Genomic DNA, 15885 nt, shown 5'->3' with positions numbered 1-15885 from the left:
ATGCTTTTATGACTAGTAAAACATAAAGATATATTAAATGATTCTTGAATTCTTAGATTTTGACAGTATACATTGTATTCAAACAACACACTGAGAAATTGTTTCATCTCAAGCTCTCTCCTTTATGCACTATACTCTTGCTAAACGCCTTTCAGCTCCTAGAAAATGCTATAGTACACTACTTCTCACTTCCAGACCTCTGTACACGCTGTTCAGTCAGCCCAAAATGCTTTTCCCCACTTTCTCATGGCTAAGCCCTAAAATTTCATTAAGTCTCAACTTAAATGTTATTTCCTGTGAAAAACAGCCTTGACACCCCCTCTGTTCTTATAACCCTGAGCCTGTGTTACTCATTAGCCCTTATTATGATTATCTGTCAACAGACTAAAATTATTAATTCTCATACTCCCAGTGCCTAACACAATGACTGGCATATAGAAGGCATTCAACTATTCAGTGCAGAAGCAAAAGGTCAAAATGAAGGGCTCTGTGGAATCTTTACCCCTTAAAAAGACCCTATAAATACACTTGAAGTTTGGGAACAACTGGGTTGAGCTATTTACCTAAAGGATTTTCAAAACTAATTAAGATTCCTGATATATAGACTACTTCTTAACCCCCACTCACCCCTATGTCAGTCAAATTGGGCCAACTCCATGCAAAGTAGATTATTTTTTAATCACCTTCCCTCCCACCTACCAAATATGAAGTTAACCAACACACACAGAGAGGCATGTGTGCATGTGCAGACATACACACACACAGTCCTCATTCCCTCTTGCACTTTTATTAGTCTTTCATCGGTTGCTGATAAAAGACTGACTACATAAACCACCAGGGACCTGGAGCCCTGACTAAAAAAAAAAAAAATCCTACAAAGTGGCCACAATAGCATGAACTGCTAGATCCTGTAGTGACTGCCATTGAAAATTAAAGAAGATCTCTAGAAAGAAAAGTGTTGGAGCCTTCTTTCCATTCCCCAATGTTGGTGGATGACCACCTTCAAAGTTCTGAAGTCCAAAAAATATCTAAAAGCAGAGTAATTTAAAAAGCTTACTGTTTAGTCTAAAAGGATTTTCCTAGATCAAAAACAACTGTACCTATTTCGATACCAAAAATGAAAAAGAAATAGTGCAGAATCTTTAGATTGCCTAATGGGATCTGGAGAAACAGCTCTTAGTGCCAGTCTACATTCTAATGAGTTATGTAATAAAGGCTAATTCGCTTAGCTGTATTACACCTCAGCCTCCTCACTTATAAAACAAAATGAGTGACAAAGGTGCTTTCCAAAGTCCCTTTGACCTCCTAAGTGTGATGACTCTATAATCTTGGCCTTTGAAGTCCCTTGGCAATACCACCCAAGGATGTAATGATGCTTGCTGATGTTAATGTTTGGGTGTTTGTGGTTGTATATGTCTTGACCACTGTCCCACTCCAAGCAGGGGATCCTAGGGTAAGAACTGTACTGTGTCTCTTTTTTAATATCCCTCACAGTGCCCATCACCCTCTAGGTGCACAGATAATTCAATATACACTTATGTAAATGAATTGTTCCACAACTCACACTTTCAGCTAGCCCCTCACAGATGCATAAGAAAGCAAAGAAAAACCAAAGAGAAGGAACAATATATTTAAACAAGATAAGGGGAATGAAAAAGAATCTTGTGTTTAAAAGGGATAGAAAGGTCTAACCATCTTCTCTCCCAAACAACTGGCCAACATGAAAGCCTGTTTTCTTGAGCACAGAATGGTGGTAGGTATTTCAGCCTCTATGGAATCTGACCTGCTGATTAGTTATACAAGGCTAAAACTGACTGAAGCGTGTATGTAAGACAACGGTCTGGGAAGAGAAGCACTAAATTTAAGCTCACAGGGAATCAACCACTTAAAAAGGTAAATTCAGATAGAACTTTATCCAGATTTCATTTTTATGCATCCTCTCTACAAGCATAAACGCTTATCTTACTCACTTCCCATCTCATGATGCTATCATCAATTCTTATAAAATTTAGAAAAGAATAGGTGATGTCTCCTAATTAGAGAGTTTGCTTCTGTCACAAACTGTGACAGTCAGTGTCAGCCTTTGCCTGGAAGAAAATGAGTCACTTTTTCATTAGTAATCAAGCCATGTCTATTTTTTAAGAGTGACCCAGAAATTCAAGGCCATGAGTTTCAGCAATACGAGACAGAGAATCAGACACCACAAACATTGTATACAAATAGAATTAAGACAGAAAAATTAAAGTCAAGGAGGTACAGAGTTACTTTTCAGGATGACTGAGGTTTCAGAAAGGGCAAGTTGCCCCGTAAAATATCCTCAAGATGTGTCTGGCTTACACAACGAGAACCAGTATTTCAAAATCTTAAAGTGACAGGCAGTTAAACGACTAAGGCACTACCATCGTCTAGGCAAGAGAATCTTAACCACCATCAAATGTTTTCCACACAGAATAGGCAGACCTAGTTTATTCTGGAAAATTGAGGGGTTGGATATGTACTATATAATCAGAGGAAACAAGCAGTAAAGGACCTGAGCTAATTTGGGGTAACCAAAGACTTGGCTAACAGATGCTTCCTTACTCTGGATCCCTCATATGAATCAGATCTGGCCAGCGATATGCTGGACAGAAGATATCTGAGGTTGAGATTCCTGATTTCTCAACTAAGGGAATGAACTATGCAGTACATGAAAACCAACCCTCTTCTTAGTGCCTCTGTTTTCCTATCACTTCCCCTATCCCAATCCATTCTTGCTCTTGCCTTAGAGATTCTTAGATTCTGATTTTCCTCGCAAAACATGGCCACAAGCCTACCGCCTCTCTGTCTGGTAGAAGTACAAGAATCAAGAGTCAAGGCCAAAAAGGTCTGACGGAAGGAGCGTAATTGCTCCCAGCTGCCCTCTCTTCCTGTCCCCAGGTCCTCTCCTTCACCCTCACTCTAGGCATTCTACCTCCAAACGTTCAAGTTAACATGTGCTAAAGGAATGATTTTCTAAATCACTTACCTGTCACTGTGAAACTAGATTAATCCACATACTGGTTTAGTAAAACCTCACACAAACCAGCATATACACAGAAGACAGCAATCAAGATGAAGAAAACGTTTGAAACTGTGTCATTAAGAAAACGTGATGAAGAAATTGGTAATGATTATTCCAGGAAATAACAGTCCCTTCTAGTCTCCTCAGCTCCCTTCCTCTCACCCTTCTCCTACCTATCCACCTTCTAAGGCACCACTAATATTCAAAGATTTAGGATCTAAGCAGTGCACCAAAAGTCCTCTGATTTTACTCTTTTGTCCCACAGTACTTGTTCCTTTGTCTGAGTGTCCATAGTTATTATCTGTGCCCCTACACTGGGATATTACAGACTGTTTTATTTTACACATCTCTGTATGCTTCATCTCCCCAGCAAGACTTCAGAAGACTGCCACCATGTCTTATGCAGGAGAAACTGCAGTCACTGTCAGACAGTCTCTGGGTATGTATACTTGTGAATAAAGAAGTCAGGTAACACAGGCCTCTTGGGCTTTTCTGTCTATTCACAATACCCAGTACAGTGATCAGTTATAGTAGCCTGCTCAATAAATACTAGTGTGATAAAAATTAAACTTTTGTTTGAAAAGTGAGGATTCTATAGTGCTTCAGAGTCCATCTAACTTTCAGTGTTCAGCACACAGGATTATAGACAGTGACTGCAGGAAAATGACCTGAATCTATACAGATTTAATACCCTAAATGCTACCATTCTACATAAATCCTGATCAGATTATTTTCTTATTAACACCTACCTTTCTCCTCATATTTACGTGAAGGCAAAAAACTGGATAGAATGCTCTAGTTGAATGTGTTCACTGAATAATATCACCCATCACTTAAATAATGCCTTTCTTAGTCTTTATTTTCACTTTTCTTTCATAAAACTCTTTTCATAAAGATCAAGTAGGAGACTGTTTAGGAGAAGAGCATTTTGAGCGGAAATTAACTGCATTACTTTTTCATAGGAGAAGGCTGATGGAGTCTAAGAATTGGCAGTACATTTTTGGACACAGAGGACTAAGTGCTAGTGAAGGTCACTGACAGTGAATAAATAGGATCTAGAAAATGTGCGGAAATCCAATAGAAATTTTAATTTACCTTACATTGGGTTGTAAGGTAAAACTCAACTAAAAGAAATATGAAAACAAAATGCATAACACAGTCGCATGTGCACACGTGTGTGCATACACACATATGACAGGAGGACGGAGAGACACTAAACTTCATTCCTAACTACTGTATGTTGAGAGGAGGACTAATAAAAACCTCTATCACACCCACATATTTATGCTAGCTCAACAAATTTTAAAGTGCTTGGAAATTTTTAGATGATTACTTTTTCTCATATTCTGATATCCCCCATTCCTTTGCTATCATTCATAAGGGCAGATGTAGACAAAATTAAAGAATTTAATTAAGCCTCTCCATATCCTGAAAGAGAAATATTTCTCATTTTGTTTAGTCACAAAAAAAGGGAGAAAAAAAGAATTCCTGTGTGAAATTAATGGTGCTAATGAGACATGCCTGAATAAGAAACTTCACATAAGATTACGATTGACCTGGAGGCTGTGTTGAAAGAAACCTAGCTAAATTCACATCTATTAATGCCAGATTGCAGGCCAAAATTTGTTGATTTAATTTCTTGGCAGTTACCCAAGACAGGTAAAAGGATATAGGCAGAGCCTAAGAACCAGATTCTCCTACTACTTCACTGAACACTGAAATATATAAAGGTCCCAACTGAAAGAATAAAAATTAGTTGAAAATAGTATGGAAATTATGTTGCTATGTGTTAAGAAGCTACTAACTGGCCAGGCACAGTGGTTCAGGCCTGTAATTCCAGCCCTTTGGGAGGCAGAAGTGGGAGGATCACTTGAGCCCAGGAATTCGAGACCAGCCTGAGCAACATGTGAGACCGTGTCTCTATAAAAAGTTTTAAAAATGGGAGACTGAGGCAGGAGGATGGATGGCTTGAGCCTAGGAGGTGGAGGCTGCAGTGATCCATGATTGCTCTACTGCACTCAAGCCTGGGCCACAGATGGAGATGCTAGTAACCAAGACTTCCTTTACAAAAGACCCCTTAGGGAAACATCATATTTGATAAAGGATTTTAATAGGACATAAGTATTAATAAGAATCACTTAGGAATGGTACTGTTAAAGGGCCCAGATCTCAAGTCCTAATACAAGGAAAAGCCTCACAGGACATACTGATATGCATCTGTAACTCACTATGCAAATGTAAGGTGTCATATTCAACAACTTGTGACTTTTGTGCTGGCAACAACATTTATGAAAAATCACTGAATTTAACCTGTCTCAATTTCACAACTGCATAAATCTGTCTGGACTTGCTCCTGTTCCATTAGTAAAAAGAAAGGAGAAGTTTCAAATTAGTTCTCTCTACTGAAGCACACTTTAATAGACAATATCCTCTATCCCCACCTTCACTGCCCTCTTCTATTTCATCCACAGTTATTACATTGAGCTTTCATGTTAAAGGCCATTTCTCAGAAATGCAGTATTCACCAAACCTGGCCCATGTACACTCATGTAACTATATGCAGATTTAGTGTTCTAGAATGATATGAGGTACTCAGGCCTACCTAATGCTACTGTCTTTAAATTTAGAAATTACATAAAGCAGTGTTTTAATCATATTCCTGATCTGAAAAGTCCCCTTTTCGTATACTTTCAAGTGTTCCACACTTCCTTTTCAGAAGGTTCCATTTGAACTACCAACTTAAAACAGGTAATTCTGTCCCATTTTATTGACTGGCAAACTGAGACTCAAGGTGACAGTACATTTTCCACGAGTATATCTCAGGTTAGCTACTGAGTGATGGGATCTTGAGTGAATTATTTAACTTCTCTTAGCTTCCATACAGTCTCTCTCACACGAGGACTAAAGTAAATACATGTAAACTACTTGAGAACAGACCCTAATACGCAATGTTAGCTAGCATTATAGACTTTAACTTGCCAAAGATCCAATTGTTAATAGGAATCAGGACTCAAACTTAAGTCTATCTGGCATAAAAAAACCTATGTCCTCGGCTGGGCGTGGTGGCTCACGCCTGTAATCCCAGCACTTTGGGAGGCCGAGGCGGGCAGATCACGAGGTAAGGAGATCTAGACCATCCTGGCTAACACGGTGAAACCCCGTCTCTACTAAAAATACAAAAAATTAGCCAGGCGTGGTGGCGTGCGCCGGTAGTCCCAGCTACTCGGGAGGCTGAGGCAGGAAGATGGCGTGAACCCAGGAGGTGGAGCTTGCAGTGAGCCGAGATCACGCCACTGCACTCCAGCCTGGGCGACACAGCGAGACTCTGTCTCCAAAAAGAAAAAAAACAAAGTCATACTGCCAGAGTGAGGAGCAGAAACAGCCATTCTGGCTCCAGAGCCCATGCTCTTAAAAACTACACTGAACCATCTCTGTCTATCGTGGATAGACAGATCATGCTCAAATCAAGGGAGCAAGATAAGGCTGGTACTGTGCTACAAGACACATGCTTGGCTTAAGCAAACTAAGTCAGAGAATAAGGAGTTATGATGACTTCACTTCATGAAAAACCATGTTACTTTCATGAGTCAAAGAGGTTAAGTAACACCAATTGCTACAAGCATCCCTAGGGAAAGCTTCTGACAATGAGAAGTCCTGCCTGACAAGTACATGGTTGACAGAAGTATAGGTTTAACAATGAACTCCCTGGATTATTATGTGCTTTGAAAACTGAATGATGAAGGAGAGAAGAGACAGTGAGAAATAAAGAGTGAGTTACTTATTCAAAATCATGCAACAGGCCAGGAGCAGTGGCTCACACCTGTAAGCCCAGCACTTGGGGAGGCCGAGGCAGGTGGATCACCTGAGGTCCGAAGTTTGAGACCAGCCTGGCCAATATGGTGAAACCCCATCTCTACTAAAAATACAAAATAAGCCGGGCATGGTGACAGGTGCCTGTAATCCCAGCTACTCAGGAGGCTGAGGCAGGAGAATCGCTTGAACCCGGGAGGCAAAGGTTACAGTGAGCTGAGATGGTGCCATTGCACTCCAGCCTGGGTGACAAAAATGAAACTCTGTCTCAAAAAAACCAAAAAACAAACAAAAAAAAATCATGCAACAGAATGTTAGAATTGGAAGAGAGTGAAAAGTAATTTAGTTTAACCCAGAAAGCAGTGTTATTTCCCACATACTTCAAAGAACAGACTTTTAAGTATTCTTTTAAAAGTCAGAAATGCCAGCCAGGTGCGGTGGCTCATGCCTGTAATCCCAGCACTTTGGGAGGCTGAGGCAGGCAGATCACAAGGTCAGCAGTTCAAGACCAGCCTGACCAACATGGTGAAACCCCTGTCTCTACTAAAAATACAAAAATTAGCCGGGTATGGTGGCGCGCACCTGTAATCCCAGCTACTTAGGAGGCTGAGGCAGAGGAATCGCTTGAACCTGGGAGGTGGAGGTTGCAGTGAGCTGAGATCGTGCCACTGCACTCCAGCCTGGGTAACAGAATGAGACGCTTTCTCAAAAACAAAAAAAGAGTCAGAACTACTATATTTTTCATGAAAAGCCAAAATCCAATTTATCAATTAGATAAAGTTCTGTTGACACCCAGCCTAAAAAAGTCTCTGAAGAAATGGAATAAATCTTCCATTTGTATAGTATTTGAAGTACCACACAGATTTGCTGAAAAGATCTGTGAGAATCTTGGGGGAAGTGCTTTACAAATTATTGTCTCTTTATTTAAAAATTAGAAAAGTAAAGCTCAGATCTTAAGTAACTAGCTTCATGGTCACAGAGCTGGAAAAAGGAAGAAGTATCAATTAAACCCAATTCTTCTGTCCCTTAATTCATTCAGTTCTGTCACTCCCTATGGGAGCGAGGCTATGAAAAGGGTGGAGGGAGAAGAACTCTGTGTATGGGTACGCATCTCTATGTGTTGGGATGTCAGGTTCATTTAATTAGAGAACTCTTTACATCTCTCTGATGTCCTCCAGTATATGCTGAGAACCATTGCTACCATTTGTTGATTTCTTTTAGAGGTGGGGAGTCTTGCTATGTTGTCCAGGCTAGAGTACAGTGGCTATTCATAGGTGCACTCACAGCACAATACAGCCTCGAACTCCTGGCCTCAAGTAATCCTGCTTCAGCCTCGTGGGTAGATGGGACTACAGGCATGCCACCATGCCTGGCTCCTAGCTACCCTTTAAACTTTACTGAATGTCTACCTGTCAGGAAGAGAAACCGGCCTCCCTTGGATGTGGTCTGAAGGATGCCCACGCCTGAAAAGGGTAAGAAAGAGATACCTGAAAAAAGTTTGCAGAATATCCCTTTCCTATAATTACACAAGTTTGGGAGCCTCTGCTGTGTACTCTGATCTCTTGTTTAATGTGTTTCTCCACTCTGTAAGATGATTTTCATATCCTTTTAAGACTTTAGTCAATTTTCATCCTATTTTGCATGTGGCTAAATGCTTTCATTAGGTATCTTACTTTAAAATATTGCTTCAGATTAATGGAGAAACTACACACTGAAAAGTAAACTCAATAGAATAGGCTGAAATTGTAACCATAAACAACAGTCATTACCGTCAGTGCCTTTGTGTATATATCCATTGGCAGGAGGCATAAGTTGCTGATGACTGCCTGCCTCAGAGTTGCTGTAGCCTTCCTGTGGCTCAGACAGCGTTCCTTGGGAAGACAAGTAGCTGGGAATGTCTGCAGGCAGACTGAGCTCCTCTGTAAAAGAGACATTTTTAACTCTCAAAGGTAGGCAGTTGAAGCCAACACTCAGAAGACTATTTTGCAAATGTGTTCCACTTTGATACTATTAGCAAGAAAAACTGTACGTACCTAGGACCGCAACAGCTCTTGGTACTTCCCCTAAAACTATTTCTCACTAGAATTCTTCTCAAAGCTTCACTTTAAAAGTTTCATTGAAAGAAACAAAACCTAAAGGTTGAAATCTTATCTACTGCCATGCTTTCATAATCTATCTGCCTAGATTTCTTTTCTTGCAGGATTTCAGGGTGAGAGGTGTAAAAGACTGACCTCAATGATCCAGTTTGATATTCAAGGGAAAAAAAGAGACTGATCTCAATCACAAGGGCTCCACTCTTCCTTACAGCAAAATTATGATGAAAAGGAGCCTTAGACATTAAAGAGAATGCATCTGTAATGCGTTTTTAGAAGTAAAGTTTGGCCGGGCGTGGTGGCTCACGCTTGTAATCCCAGCCCTCTGGGAGGCCAAGGTGGGTGGATCACGAGGTCAAAAGATTGAGACCATCCTGGTCAACATGGTGAAACCCCATCTCGACTAAAAATACAAAAATTAGCTGGGCATGGTGGCACACACCTGTAGTCCCAGCTACTCGGGAGGCTGAGTCAGGAGAATCGCTTGAACCCGGGAAGTGGAAGTTGCATTGAGCCAAGATCATGCCACTGCACTCCAGCCTGGCAACAGAGCGAGATTCTATCTCAAAAAAAAAAAAAAAAAGTATTTACAAATTCTTAAAATTGGTCAGACGCAGTGGCTCATGCCTGTAATCCCAGCACTTTGAGAGGCCAAGGTGGACAAACTGCTAGAGCCCAGGAGTTTGAGACCAGCTTGGGCAACATGGCAAAACCCGACTCTACTAAAAATATATAAACTTAGTCAGGCGCGGTGGCACATGCCTATAGTCCCCGCTTCTCAGAAGGCCGAGATGGGAGAATCACCTGAGCCTGGGAAGTCAACGCTGCAGTGAGCCATGAATGTACCGATACACTCTGACCTGGGCATTACAGTAACACCCTATCTCAAATAAACAAAATTCTTTCCTCAAAGAGGTTCTGTTATGAACCTATTCCTCAAAGAGGTTCTGTTATATCAAAGAAGTTGAACATTTTAACAACAAAAACTCCCTTCTATCACATATCAGGTAATGTATCACAGCTCTTCAGTTTTTTGAGGGGGAAGATGAGGTCTCGCTATGTTGCCCAGGTGGGCCTTGAACTCCTGGGCTCAAGCAGTCCTCCCACCTCATCCTCCTGAGTAGCTGGGAGTACAGGCATGTGCTACTATGACCAGCTCTCAGTTTTTTATATTGTACAATTAATCCTATACTACATTCTTGACTCAAGTACAAGCCATAGGTGTCATGTGGGTACTACTTACCTGTGTTTGTGATACTATAGTCTTCATTTTTCCTTCTCATGTGGTAACAATGACCCAGATCAAAGAAGTGCCAACAACACAGCAGACCACAACAATGATGACAATGCCAACTGTGGTCCAGCCATCATCTTCATGCCCAATGCTACTCTGGGAAGAGTCACAATTGGGGGATGAAATGACATTTAGGTAAATGTGGCCACGTTCTGTCCCAAGGGTGTTAGACATAATGCAGGTATATTTCCCAGCATCTTCTAGCCCGGCATCTACAATGATGAGAAGCTGATTGGCTGCAGCAAAGAAATGTCGTTCTGTCACCAGCAAAGGCCCATCATCTTTAGTCCAGTTGAGACGAGGGGCAGGACTCCCTCCAGCTATGCACTGTAACACCGCAGTTTCACCTCAGGTTACTGTCTTATCCTCCAGGGGTCTAATAAATGAGGGTGTCTCTAACAGGAAAACATTTAAAAAAAAAAATGAAAAGTTAGGCAATTTTATTCCCTAATTCCTACTGAATTAGACCAATGGGGGTATAATAAAATGAGTAATTTTATATACTCATGGGAGGATTAGAAGTTAATGTTTCAGAACGAAATCCTGAAAAAAGCCTCAATCTTTTCTCGATAATTCCAGCTTAGGCAAGCTATCCTAAGAAAGAAGTTCAGGGCAGCTGCAATAGCTGGAGGGGGTGAGCAGGGGTGACCCATTAAAAAAGATTAAAAATAACTTAAAAAAAAGAAATTCAAAGATTTATATGCAAAGATGTTTACTACAAAATGTGTAACTTTAAAGAATAAAGAAAAATATTTTTAAATCTAGCAGAAAAATGATTAAGTAAATTATAGTCACATGATCTTTTACAAAGACTTTAATAACAAGGCAACTTGTGGTACAATATTAAATGAAGAAAATGTAGGTATATTTGACTACATAAAAGTGAGAGGGGAAAGTCTAGAATATGCTAAAATCCTTAAGTATTTGAGTGACTTTCCTCCCCTTTCCCTAATTTTCTGTATATCTTAACATTTTAAAACAATAAATGACTTATTTTTCTAAGGCTGAGGCAGGCGGATCATGAGGTCAGGAGTTCGAGACCAGCCTGACCAACATGGTGAAACCCCGTCTCTAAAAAAAATACAAAAATTAGCTGGGCGCAGTGGTACATGCCTGTAGTACCAGCTACTCAGGAGGCTGAGGCAGGAGAATCACTTGAACCCGGGAAGTGGAGGTTGCTCTGAGCCGAGATTGCGCCACTGCATTCCAGCCTGGGCAACAGAATGAGACTCCGTCTCAAAATAAATAAATAAATAAATAAATAAATAAATAAATAAATAAATGACTTATTTTTCTGGTTATACAAGTAAACAATACAAACCAACAAACTTAAAAAAAATAATAATAATAACTGACATCTAGGAGAATAGAGAACTGGAAAGTAGAATTTACGCTGGATTTGGGTTCCATGAAGAAAAGTATTGTAATAAGGAAGAAAAAACAAAACAAACAAACAACAACAAAAAAAACCCAGGCTAGCAGGGGAAAATTTTTAGGAAAAAAGGCATTTTACCAGAAATAGGGTTAAGAAGAACACACTGAAAAGCAAAGCAGAAACTCTAACCAGAAAACACATCTTTTTTTTTTTTTTGTATTAAATTTTTTTTGAAAATGAACTAGGAGCAAACAGTTAAATAATCTTAGGTTCCTATCAAGCAATAAGCGAAGCAGCATCAAATGGCTGGGATACTCCTAAAAGAACAGTGGAACTCTCAATGCAAACTCACTGAATAGTAAACACACCTACATGAAACAGAAACCTTACAGAGAAGGACTTAAAAAGATAAGCTGATAAAGGAATTTGAACTTTCAATTATTGTGACAAGGATGCCTACCTAATTTTGCCCTATGTATTTTCCCACATTTCAGTTATCTGACCCACTAATTCCTAGACTGACATAACCTTGCATAAAACTGTGAAATAAGATAAAGATCTAAGAATCACAGAGGTAATCTCAAACTTATTTTTCTTGCTCATTAAGACCAAGAGTAGCTCCCAAAGACTCCAACAAAAGCAGGGACCCATGGAGCAGTAAATGTACCTAACACTGTTAGGGAAGCATTTGCTGAGAGACCTCCTGCTGTATTTTGTGCCATGCAGCTATAGATTCCCATATCTTCTATTTTCACATTGGCAATAAAGAAGACGTCATCCTTGGGCATGACGTGCATGCGTCTTTCTCGAGCCGCAGGAAAGTCAGTACCACCATCTTTCTGCCAGGAAATCTGAGGTGCAGGGTGTCCCTCTGCAGCACATTCTAATCTGGCCATGGCACCAGTGCGAATAGTCAGATCCATTGGCGTTTTCAGAAAAGATGGCATCTCTGTTTCCAGAAAAATCACCAAGAAAAAGTGGGCAAGGGAACAAAGACACATATATGCATACAAATAGGCATGAAAGAATCTAGTAGGCAAGACACCCCCTAATGTTCCATTTCTTTGTGAAGACAGGCTCTCTGATTGAGAGTGAATATAGTTTTATAAATTTTAAAACACAAAAACAAACTTTAGAGATAGGGTCTTGCTCTGCTGTCCAGGCGGGAGTACACTGGCGCAATCATAGCTCACTGCAGCTTCAAATTCCTGGCCTCAAGCTATCCTCCCACCTTGGCCTCCCAAAGTGCTGGGACTACAAGCCTGAGCCACAGCACCCAGCCAAGAGTGAATATGGTTTTGAGAACATCTTTTCTTCCAGAACCTCAGAGTATTTGGAGCACACTGATGACTGTGTCTTCTAGGATGCATGATACACTTAATCATCAGCTGGAACTAGGGAAAGCAGAAGGCCACAAACCTTCTTTGAACTTCGTATTTTAGAACCTGGTATTTACTATGACTCTCTCACTTATGAAGCTAAATGATGCTTCCCTGGGAGGCTGAGGCAGGAGAATCACTTGAAACTAGGAGGTGAAGGTTGCAGTGAGCTGAGATCACACCACTGCACACCAGCCTGCATGACAGAGTGAGAGTCCATCTCAAAAATGTTCCCAAACCAACATCTACAAAGCTATCAAGGAAACTGCATGCTAAAAAAAACTTATGCCTTCAAAAGTATCATTAAAAAACACAGAAGCGAAACATAAGTAATCTTTTGGTTGTACAAACCCTAAAATGTTGTAGTTATTCAATTTAATAGGCAATAGATAAATCAAGCTGTTTTTAAGAAGCTTTTGCAGGAAAGAAGAGTATTCATTTTTAAAATGATCCTGTGTGGAGTGGAAAACCAAACACCATATGTTCTCACTTATAAGTGGGAGCTAAGTATGAGTACACAAAGGCATACAGAGTGGTATCATGGACGTTAGAGATTCAGAATGGAGAGTGAGCGGGGGCTAGGGATAAAAAACTACACATTAGATACTATGTACGCTACTCAGTGATGGGTGCACTAAATTCTCAGAATGCACCACTATAATTCATCCATGGGAAAAAAACTCACTTGTACCCCAAAAGGTACTGAAATAAGGCTGGGTGCAGTGGTTCATGCCTGTAATCCGAATACTTTGGGAGGCCGAGGCAGGTGGATCACTTGCGCTCAGGAGTCTGAGACCAACCTGGCCAAAATGGTGAAACTTTGTCTCTACTAAAAATACAAAAATTAGATGGGCCTGGTGGCGCACATCTGTAATTCCAGCTACTCGAATTACAGGAGACAGGAGAATCACTTGAACCTGGGAGGCGGAATTTGCAGTGAGCTGAGATCATGCCACTGCATTCCATCCTGGGCGACAGAGCGAGACTCCATCTCAAAACAAAAAACAAGAGAAATTAAAATAAATAAATAAAAATACACACACACACACACACACACACACACAAATGATCCTGTGTAACTACATTTAGACAATGATAATGACCATTAGACCCAAAAATGTCCTAAATATTCCCAGTTATTAGAAGGCCCATCAGGAATAAATTTCATAGTTATCAAGAGAGATTTATGGTTCTGGAATGAAAACTGAGAATTTCATAAGAATGTCTTCAAAAGCATAAACAGCAGTGAAAGTAGCACATCTCCTAGGGCCACAGCACTTACCCTTCAACCAAAGACCAATTAGAGACCATAAGTGGGCAGACTGACTAATCCAAAAATCCCACCCACTTGATAAGTTATCACAACTCAAAAGACAATAACAGTAAGAGTCCTACTTAAATGTCAGATTTAGTCTAATTCTCTCAAGTGATTCAAAACTGAACATGAAAAATCCTTCTAAACTAAAAAAAATCAAGGAGCATAATTCCTTACCATTTACAGTCAGTTTGGCTTTCTGAGAATAATTAGAACCAAAGTGATTAGTAACAATACACTGATATTTTCCTTCATCTGTGAAATTCACATTGAAAAGATGTAAGATACTAGTATATTCCAGAGCTTCTCCAGCTTGCTGCCGATAACGAACAAAATTCTCAGTATCCACGTCATACAGGATTTCACTGTCTTTGCGCCACACAGTGGACATGGGTGAATCACTGCTGCTCACTGCAGTGCACGTCAGAGTCACATTCATGCCTCTTAGAGCAATTATGGTTTCAGGATGTGTCCTTACCTGTGGCTTGAGAAAATCATCTAAGCGGAAAAAAATGCATCCGTAGCCAAGTCAGTTATTTATTTTTGCTTTAGATTCAATTTTAAAACAAATACTATAAAATTGTGTGTTCTGTTTACAAAGTGGCATATTAAAGTTGAAAGAGACTACAGAGCTACAGTCCAATTCCCTTGTTTAAAGATGGGGGAAATGAGGCCCAGAAAATTCAAATGACTTGCTCAAAGACATGTCAGTCAGTGGCAGAGCCTGGACTGGAACTCAGGTTTCCTGACTTCAGGATCCAGCACTTTTCTACTAGCCCTTACTGTCACCTGTGTGCTCAGAATATATTTCTCAAGCATTATCAGTTATTGGGGAAAAACAGAAACCTTATATTAGGATTTCAAGACAAGTTCTACTTCTATTACCCCTTGTATATATGTATGTGATAAACAAACATGTATATGGCCAGGCGCGGTGGCTCACACCTGTAGTCCTAGCACTTTCGGAGGTCGAAGTGGGTGGATCAACTCAGGTCAGGAGTTCGAGACCAGCCTGACCAACATGGCGAAACCCCGTCACTTCTAAAAACACAAAAATTACCCAGGCGAGGTGGCGGCCGCCTGTAATCCCAGCTACTTGAGAAGCTGAGGAAGGAGAATCACTTGAACCCGGGGGGTAGAGGTGGCTAGTGAGCCGAGATCATGCCACTTCACTCCAGCCTGGGCAAAAGAGCGAGACTCTGTCTCAAAAAATATATGTGTATATATAACCATTATCCTTTCTGTGCCAATATAAAATGGGGGGATTATGAATGATTTATATTTCACAGAGAATACCTAATAAAACAAATTATTTGAAAGCATTTTGTATGTGCACAGGTTTCACCTGAAGTAGTGAAAAAATCCAAATAGGTCAAATGTCCAGCTGAAGATTGGCGTAGGACTGGCTAATAAAATATGGATTCATAATTAATAATGTTATTGGACTGATTGAGAGAAGCAGATATATAAATTCTTAACCAGTATCTCCACTGCATAACATTTCATTGTGCCATAAAAGCAGTTAAGTGGAAGGGGAGGAAGAAATATATGGTATGTCTATATTTAAAACTAAGTAAAA

General features: G+C 40.2%; 2 protein-coding genes across 3 annotated transcripts in view; one reads left to right on the top strand and one right to left on the bottom strand.

Annotated features, from left to right (window-relative positions):
* The window catches only part of GSTM2 (glutathione S-transferase mu 2), a 1178915-nt gene that overhangs the window by 1035880 nt on the left and 127150 nt on the right, over positions 1–15885 (top strand). The gene's annotated exons all lie outside the window — the stretch shown is intronic.
* Positions 1–15885, bottom strand: part of LOC115933235 (neuroblastoma breakpoint family member 12-like) — an 82547-nt gene that overhangs the window by 57775 nt on the left and 8887 nt on the right. For both annotated transcript variants that reach the window (XM_055354085.2, XM_055354092.2), the window contains 2 exons: positions 10187–10632; positions 8620–8769 (listed from right to left, as the gene is read on the bottom strand). The gene's annotated coding sequence lies outside the window, so the exon portion shown is untranslated. The remainder of the gene's footprint in view (positions 1–8619; positions 8770–10186; positions 10633–15885) is intronic.

The sequence above is a fragment of the Gorilla gorilla genome, chromosome 1, assembly GCF_029281585.2.
Source record: "Gorilla gorilla gorilla isolate KB3781 chromosome 1, NHGRI_mGorGor1-v2.1_pri, whole genome shotgun sequence".
NCBI lineage: Eukaryota > Metazoa > Chordata > Mammalia > Primates > Hominidae > Gorilla > Gorilla gorilla.
This window is presented reverse-complemented; position numbering and strand designations above follow the sequence as displayed.